This window comes from Nicotiana tomentosiformis, chromosome 3, assembly GCF_000390325.3.
Source record: "Nicotiana tomentosiformis chromosome 3, ASM39032v3, whole genome shotgun sequence".
In the NCBI taxonomy this organism is placed as follows: domain Eukaryota; kingdom Viridiplantae; phylum Streptophyta; class Magnoliopsida; order Solanales; family Solanaceae; genus Nicotiana; species Nicotiana tomentosiformis.
The window spans coordinates 103544790-103551471 of NC_090814.1; positions in this window are offsets into that span (position 1 = coordinate 103544790).

Genomic DNA, 6682 nt, shown 5'->3' on the forward strand with positions numbered 1-6682 from the left:
AGTGTCGACTTAAAAATTCACATAAAAAAGTCAACAAAAGTCAACAAGGGGCCCGCATCTCGGAACCCGACAGAATACGAAATCCGAGCACCCATTCCGATACGAGTTCAACCATACCAATTTTATCAAATTCCGATATCGAATCGACCTCCAAATCTAAATTTTTTGTTTTTGAAAGATTTTGTAAAAATCTCAATTTCTTTCATCAAATCTCAAATTAAATGATGAATATAACCATGGATTTATGAAATATAATCACTTTCGGATATAGAACACTTACCCCAATCAAGCTTGTGAAAAATCCCTCCAGAATCGCTCAAAATCGAGCTCCAAAAATCCAAAAATAAAGAAAATGACCAAACCCCCGAATATATGTTCTGTCCAGGGATTTACCCTTCGCGATCGCGAAGCACAAAATTTTCAAGATCAAAAATTGCTCTTTGCGATCGCGGAAAACCAATCGCGATCGCGAATCACAAACTCCCAACTCTTCCAGACAACCTCTAGTTTAATGGTCATAACGTTTTGTATAAAATTCTAAATTACAAATGGTTAGACTTTTCGAAAACTAGACAGCAAGGGCTATAACTCTTATGTTTCGCTCATTTCCCAATTCCTTATAAATTTTGAGATATAAACTTCCAAAGTCAACCTTGTGCAGCAGCAATTTCTTCTTCGCGATTTCCAAACTCTTCCCAGATAACCTGTAGTTTATCAATTATAACCTTTTGTACACAACTACAAATACTAAATGGTTTGCTTTTCTGAAAACTAGATACAAAGAGCTACAACTTTCATTTTTGGATCATCTCCAAATTCCTTATATATTGCGAAATATAAGCTTCCAAAGTCAAGTTAGTGCAGCAGAATTTTCCTCTACGCGATCGCAAAAAGTCTTCCGTGATCGCGATTCACAGTGTCCAAACAACAAAATTGCTCTTTGCGAAAGCGACCGTTTGTCCGCGATCGCGATGCATACCTCTGTGGCTAAAAACCAACAACTAAAAATGGTCTGAAACTCATTTGTGCCCCTCGGGACCCCGCCCGAACATATTAACAAGTCCCAAAATATATTACGGACCTACTCGAGGCCTCAAATCACATATAACAACATCGAAACGACGAATTGCACCTCAATTCAAACTTAATGAAACTAAGAAATTTCAACTTCTACATTCGATGCTGAAACCTATCAAATCAAGTTTGATTGACCTCAAATTTTGCACACAAGTCATAAATGACCTATTCCAATTTTCAGAATCAGATTCTGACCCCGATATCAAAATATTAACTCCCCGGTCAAACTTCCAAACCTTCAATTTCTTATTTTCGCCATTTCAAGTCAAATTCAATTACGGACATCAAAATAAATACCCAGATGCCTAAGTCCAAAATCACTATACAAAACTATTGGAATCATCAAAATTCCATATCGGAATCGTTTGCTCAAAAGTCAAACTCCGGTCAACTCTTTTTGTTTAAGCTTCAAATATAAGAATCGTTCTTTCAATTTAATCCCGAATCATCCGAAAACCAAACTCGACCACACACGTAAGTCATAATACACATCATAAAGTTACTCGTGACCTTAAGTCGCTGAACAAAGCGCTAATTCTTAAAACGATAAGTCGGGTCGTTACAAAAATGCATAGAGAAACATGTCGTATGAAAAAAAAATGAAAGCAATTTCATTAGCCGAAGAAAGTTATTATGCTTTCTTCACTAGAAGACATTTCTTTGCAACATGATTCATTCAACCGTTGCAACTTTTCACATCTATCATATTTTTATTTATAAGACTGAAAACTATAACGTGTGATCATGCAGAAGAGTTCCTTAAGTATATAATATTGCCCGCCAAATGACCAAAATATACACTGCACTTGTGAAACAACATAACTTTGCCAATTGTGCACTCACAGTACTGTAAATTCTACGGAGGGCAAATAAAGAGAATTTTAAAAGAAGTCGGCTTCCATAACGAAATATGATTGTTTAAGATTACTTATGTAGAACTCCGTTCATGATATAATCGTTTTGAATACCTTTGTAATGAAAGAATTGTGCTTCCAATGCTGCTATTTTTAATGCTTGAATTTGTGTCATGAAAATACTCTTTCTTCTTTACTTTTCAAGCCATCAATTTACTCAAGATTAATTTTCTCATGAAATCTACACTTTGCATATAATAATACCTCAAAATGATTCATATACATGTTGTTATACGTTGAGATTGATTAGTTTCTTATCTTAGTTGTTCGCATTCTAGAAAATGGACCCGTTTTTTATGTACGACTTTTTATGTTTTAAATTCTTACTATTTTAATGTTATTACAATAGGATCACTTTTGTACCCTATTCATATTTTAGCTTATGTTGCCTTTGGTTTTATATCTTAAATCTTGAATGCAGTCAGACAAGTTGTGCCAATGGAGTTGTATTTAAATTCTTTTGTGCGTAAAATTATTTTATATGACAATACTTTCTCTAAAATATTTTAAGTATTAGAGTTATAATATAATTTTTATGTAGTTTTAAGTATGTTAATTTTAAATTTAGAAAAATTATGTACTTAAAACCTTGTATTTCAAACGCTATATTTATTTTTCTGCAAGGAGAGGTTAATGCAAAATTTACATATGAAATATGACTTGATCAAAATAAAAGTTCAAAAGTGAAACAACTCCTTATAAAACAAAAAATTGCATTTATAAATTTAGTTGAAACTTAATTGCCGTCCCCTTTCTTCTTTCATCATTGTCATTTGACTATTTCCTCTTTAGCTATCTTTTCTTGTGAAACAAGATTAAAAAAAGAACTCTAATAAAGTATCTAAAAGCTTTATAGTAAAATCTTTAGTAACATAAATAGCTCTAGAATATCAATATTTAATGAAAGATGTTGTTATATAACCTATAATTAACTATACTATTATTTGCTTCTTGTTCTTGAGAAAGATGTAAGGTTCTGCGTATATTTGAGCTAGAAAGATGAATTCACACATATATTTGCCTACAGTAAAGTTGTTGCCATGTGACCAGGAGGTCAAGGGTTCAAGCCGTGGAAATAGCTTCTTGCAGAAATATAGAGTAAGACTGTGTACAATAGACACTTGTAGTCCGGCTCTTCCCCGAACCTCGCGCATAGCGGGAGCCTAGTGCACCAGACTGCTGTGATGACCCAAATGTCATCTTTAAATTTATTTATTAATTATGTATTCTAAGACCTCGAAAAGCACTATTCATCATTCCTCGACTTGCGTGCACAATCCATATAATTTTTGCGAAAAGTTTTTATATGAAAAATTGATTACAATGTGAAATAGAGTCTTAAAACTCAATTGAGTTGACTTTGGTCAATATTTTAAGTAAACAGACTCGGATCAGTATTTTGACAGTTCCGGTAGGTCCGTATCGTGATTTGGGACTTGGACGTATGCCCGGAATTTAATTTGGAAGTCCCTAACTCAAGTTATGACCATTTAACGGAAGCTAGTGATTTAAAGGTTAAAGATTTCCAAGTTTGACTACAAATTAACTTTTATTGATATCGGGGATGGATTCGAGTTTTGAAAAATTTCATAGGTCTGTTATGTAATTTATAACTTGTCTGTCGAAATTGGTGAGAAACGGAGTTGATTTGACGTGATTTGGACGTTCGGTTGTGAAAATAGAAGTTTTAAAGTTTTCTTAAAAATTTCATTTGATTTGGTGTCCGATTCGTAATTCTAGGTGTTAAATTGTCACGATCCAAAATTCTACCACAGGAGTCGTGATGACACCTAGTCTCTAAAATTAGGTAAGCCGATTTCTATTACATTTTGAAGCCATTTTTTTTAATTAAATAAGTAACCAAAACTAACAGCGAAATAAATATGAATATACAACCTCCCAAGACTGGTAGTACTGAGTCACGAATTCTAACTGAATGCATGGGATGATCACGATGACTGAATATACAATACTGTTGAATTAAAAATTAACAGTACAATGAAATGAAAAGACTCCAAGGGACTGTAACGACCAAACAGCTCTACCTTGAATCCTTACGGTCCCGCTTTAACTCTGCTCAAGTCTGATATATCCAATACTTGTCTCTGCACAAAAATGTGCAGAAGTGTAGTATGAGTACACCACAGTCGGTACCCAGTAAGTATCAAGACTAACCTCAGTGGAGTAGTGACGAGGTACAGTCAAGACACTCACTAGTCAACTAACATGTGCAATATAGCAGTATACAAAAGTACTGAAAAATAACTAACAATGATAACAACAAAATCAACTAGTGATATAACATCAAGGCAACAAGAATATCATAATTATTGCTCAGACGAATAAGAAACACAAGTAAAGTCAATTAATCAAGTCCTTCAAATATAATTCCTTCACATATTATTATTTAAGACAAGTATGTTTCGAATATATTTCTTTTAAATAAATATATTTTGAATATACTTCTTTCAAATAAATATATTTTTCAAGTAAAAGTCACCATGTGACACCTCATTTGACAATCATAAAAATTACGGGTCTTAGCCCACTTTCATATTTTTTACGACACCTCGTGCCCATATTTCTATCACAACCACACGGACAACTCACGTGTCAATAATAAATGTATATAAGATCCGCAATATCAATTTATTTTCAATAAAGTAAGTTTATAATTTTTAAATCAAGTAAGAAAATCAATAAAGAAATGAATTTATTTTAGAAATCATTTGGGTGAAGAAAATAACATTTGCACTTAAATTAAAGCATCAGTTAACTATTAATTTAGATGTAAAACTATTTAATTTAAAACATAATAATTCATTTTATTTAAATCAACTCATTCATCGAAAATCAGTAAGAAAAATTAAAAATATACTTCTTTAGAGTCACGTGCAACACAATATAACTATGAGCACAAAACACATAATAATAAAGTCAACTAGTACATCACGGAAGAAGACAAGAATTTACATATTAAATGAAACAAACTCACCCAAGACAAAAACATAAATAAAGAAATATCAACAGGGCACTCCCGAGGTAACGTCTCGTAGTCCCAAATCATAAATAAATTCACAATATCTCATTTCCTTATATCACCGCAGGAGCCTTTACATTTAATTTTAAAGAAATCGTTTTTTCCGAAATAACATCCCGCGTTTTAGCTACCCTTATCACACCGCATGACTTCTAGTAGTTCCCCTACTAGCCACGCGTTTCAAGCCACTCTTATCTCACTGCATGCATTTCAACACCCTGACTTTATATCACCGCATGACTTCTAGTAGTTCCCCTACTAGCCACGCGTTTCAAGTCACCCTTATCTCACCGCATACGTATCAATTTCACAAATTACACCTCAAGTGCCCAAATATCACAGGATAATATAGCTTGCACCTCAAGTGCCCAAATATTACAACATTTCACAAATTGCACATCAAGTGCTCAAGTCTTACAACATATCACAAATTGCACATCAAGTGCTCAAGTCTTACAACATATCACAAATTGCACATCAAGTGTTCAAGTCTTACAACATATCACAAATAGCACATCAAGTGCTCAAATCTTACAACATATCAAAAATTACACATCAAGTGCTCAAATCTTACAACATATCATAAATTGCACATCAAGTGCCCAAATATTACAACTTGCCACAGAAATCAACAATACATAATTTTCCACAATAAGGAGCCCATGGCTCGACCATAATGTGCACAAAATCTTAACAAAAATATCCGAAAGTGAACAGCTCAACAAAATAATATTTCACATAAAATCAAGGTGGAAATCACACCAAATAATCATATAAAACAATTTTAACAAACAAGGATCTAGACATGACAAATAAAGGATTTAATAAGTGTCAATAATTTCTAATTTAATACCTAAGGGCGTCTAAGGATTTTAATCCATGAAATTTGCACAATAAACCAAGTATGTACTTGTCACCTCGCGTACATGGTTTTCAATTACACAGTTTGCATATAATACTCAGTGTCTATGGGGTATTTCCCCCACTCGAGGTTAAGCAAGACACTTACCTTTTAGTAGTTATGCCGATATTCCAAAATCGCCTTCTTGCTTGAATTGACCTCCGGACCGCTCAAATCTATTCAAATCAGTTGTATAACTTCATTAAAAATTCATCGGAAATAATTCTGGATAATAAAACGTCGACTTAAAAATTAATTCCAAAAAGTCAACAAAAGTCAACGCGGGACCCGCATGTCGGAATCCGGCATAATTTTCACGAAATTCGATCACTCATTCCGATATGAGTTCAACCATACTAAAATTATCAAATTCCAATGTCAAATAGACCTTCAAATATTAAATTTTCGTTTTTTGGAAAATTTTACAAAAATTTCAATTTCTTCCGTCTAAATCCGAAATAAATGATGAATATAGACATGGATTTATGAAATATAATCACTCTTGGTTATAGAACTTTACCCAATGTATTTCTTGAAAAACTCACAAAACATCGTCACAAACCGAGCTCTCAAGGTCCAAAAATAAAATAATAACCTAAGCCTCGGTTATATAGTACATTCTCTGAACTCACCATGTGCGGTCCGCACAATTCCAAGTGCGGCCGCACATCCCAAGCTCTGCGGTTGCACAAAAATGGTGCGGCCGCATCCTTTTAGTGACTGCACTGTCAGGCCTTAGTATTATGGCCA